This window comes from Triticum aestivum, chromosome 3A, assembly GCF_018294505.1.
Source record: "Triticum aestivum cultivar Chinese Spring chromosome 3A, IWGSC CS RefSeq v2.1, whole genome shotgun sequence".
Taxonomy (NCBI): Eukaryota; Viridiplantae; Streptophyta; class Magnoliopsida; order Poales; family Poaceae; genus Triticum; species Triticum aestivum.
In genome coordinates, this window is record NC_057800.1 from 166,127,925 (window position 1) to 166,131,250 (window position 3,326).

Sequence of the window (3,326 nt, forward strand, 5' to 3'; positions counted from 1 at the left end):
TAGACCGACTCATGCTTGCATCTATTACTATTGCTCCTCCAATCGACTGCTATCCAACATGCATCTACGGTATTAAATTCATGAAAAAAATTGAAATAACGCCTTAAGCAAGATGACGTGATGTAGGCAAAGTAAACCCATTCAATATGAATAAATCCCGTAGTTTTATCCTTAGTAGCAATAATACAATATGTGCCTCACTATCCTTTCTGTCACTGGGTGAGGACACCACAAGATTGAACCCACTACAAAACCACTAGTAGAAAACAGGGCTTTGGTTCGGCCAGAAAAGAGCATTAATCCCGGTTGCATTACGAACCGGGACTAATGTGAGCATTAGTCCCGGTTCGAGCGGCTAGGGCACCGTACAGGCATTAGTCTTGGTTCAAATGGGACATTTAGTACCGGTTGGTGCCACGAACCGGTACTAATGCCTCAACCCCATTTGTCCCGGTTGGTGGCTCGAACCGGGACTAAAGGTCTAACCTTTAGTACCGGTTTGTGCCACGAACCGGTACTAATGGGCATCGCACCCTTTAGTCTCGGTTCGTGGCACCAATCGGGACTAAATGTCCCATTTGAACCGAGACTAATGCCTGTACGGTGCCCTAGCCGCTCGAACCGGGACTAATGCTCACATTAGTCCTGGTTCGTAATGCAACCGGGATTAATGCTCTTTTCTGGCCGAACCAAAGCCCTGTTTTCTACTAATGGTTTTGTAGTGGGTTCAATCTTGTGGTGTCCTCACCCAGTGACAGAAAGGGTAGTGAGGCACATATTGTATTATTGCTACTAAGGATAAAACTACGGGATTTATTCATATTGAATGGGTTTACTTTGCCTACATCATGTCATCTTGCTTAAGGCGTTATTTCAATTTTTTTCATGAATTTAATACCGTAGATGCATGTTGGATAGCAGACGATTGGTGGAGCAATAGTAATAGATGCAAGCATGAGTCGGTCTACTTGTCCTGTACATGATGCATATATACATGATCATTGTTGTGAATACGTCATAATGATGCGCTTTTCTATCAATTGCGCAACATTAATTTGCTCATCCACCGTATGATATGTGTTCAAGAGAGAAATCTCTAGTAAAAACTATGAGCCCCGGGTCTACTTTAATCATATTATAAAATCCAAAATTACCTTGTTGTAATTTATTTATTTTTATTTATGATGAGCTAGGGAGTGAACTATTGCGGAGGGACTGAAGGAGCAATCATGATATACTTATATTCTAATTCAGTTATAGTAAACTGATACATTAAAATTCTAACGGTGTGTAGATTTTGATTGCTATGTAAACTGGATTCAAACCATTATATTAACTCATTCAATCACGTTTTGGTTGCCATGTAAATGATTGCCATGGGGTTAAGCTGTTTGCATAAATTAAAGAAACTTGATTCACATGCTAGCTCGCTATCTTCTTATTCAAAGAAGCAGCAATGATGTTTGAAACTTTTATTTTTGGTAGCAACTGATGATTCCGAGAAGATGTACTCCAATGATTTCATTACGTCTGTTCAGAGTTGCCCTTGTTTTAGTTTATGTTGCGAGTCACACTTGTTTTCATGCATATTTTAATTTTATTTTGAAATTACCCTCTTGGTTTCTTGTCACGCTCCGCCACTACTCGCAACATCCTCAATGTACGCGGGTCATCCTTCCGCCTATCCGGCCCCAACTCAGTACTCCAGGACACATCATAGACCAAAATGCTCCACGTTGCAGCTAAAAAAAAGCTCCACTTTGCACCTTTACCCGACCGTCCCGATTTTGTCCCCACTATATGGCGTGCCGGTGTCTCCACCCTCCGAGCCATCTCGCCAACCCCGGCCAGTGTCGAGTGGTTGTGTCCTTGTGGGTCACCATAGAAGAAAAGCAACAAGACGACGTGGCGGTGAAGTTGCGCCATCTTCCCATGGGCGGAACAGGAGATCAATCGTCGACGCCGGATCTACAGCGGGTCAAGGGCGACGACCGGCGCTTGGTCGGAGTGGTCAATGATGACTATATTGGGTTCAGACCCGGAGCCACAATCCGAGGGAGACTCGGGGAAGTCGAAGGAGGGAATCAGGACCGAGAGCGGGCTCCTAGTCTGTGGCGCGTTAGAACATCTCTAGCAGATCCTGTATAATGTCGATCCACAAAACGCGTTTACAGTTCGCGGAAAAACGATTTTGAAGACCGGTGTAGGCGGCGGCAGAGTCATACCCTGTAAAACGGACCCGTAAAAAAGGATATTCGCAGAATATGCTCTTTTACGGGTCGGCTACGCGGGGTCTGCTCGGCCGCTGCCGTGTCGACCCGCAAACCGAAAACCCCTGATAAGCGAATTTGACAGCGATTCCGACAAATGAGTTCAAATTTGAACAATAAAATGTAGTTCGCATGCAAATAAAAGCATAGTTTTGTACGACAAACGTAAAAGGACTTCATGCAAAAGCGATGACCACGCCCATCATCATCTTGGTCGTTTTTCATCTGTTGTCATGATCTTCACTCCGCACTACCTCCATCGATGCCATCGCCGCCCCCGAATCCATAACCGACACTTGTTCCAACTCCGGCACTGAAAGCATCGGCGGGGCGCACTGAATGCATCGGCAACATTGGTTCCAAATCCCGATGAGAAAACATCGCCGGCACTGTAACACGCACCGGCCGACGCAAGCATCCTCCTCTTCAAGATGTCTCTCCTTGCCATATCATGCCATTCTTTGGTGATGTCATCCATGACATTGCGGTTCAATGTCATGATCCTATTCTCTTCGGCAAGAAGCTTGGACATGGCGTTGTTCTCAGCGGCACGTGCCCTTCTCTCCTCAATGGCCACCTTGCGCAACCCCTCATCCTTGAACAATTGTCACTTCTCTTGCTTCTCTCGTGCCTTCTTCTCGGCCAACTCTTTCTTTGTCTCCAATTTCTTCGCTAACATCAACTCATTGATTGCACCATGGCATCTATCTTGTCCCTCAAGCTCGATGCTTCGTGTTCCCTCTTGATCTTCTCCTTTGTCTTCTTGTCACCATCGGGCTTGTTCAAATTTCTTGGGCCATCATTATCTTCATCTTCATCTATGTTCATAAGTGAACCTCTTTTCGATGGGGATTCTTTGTCAATCAACTTCCACTTGTCGTACTCTTTGAGCATATCCCGACAATGCTCTAGTTTAAAAAAATGCCTTCGAAAGCTTCCATGTCTTTGTAACTTTGTTGGGCAATTTTGTCCTACACAATTAAAACAAAGTCAAATGATGCAATCACTTCGTATGCTATAAATGATGTGCACAACTTGGGATGTGAAAACGAACTC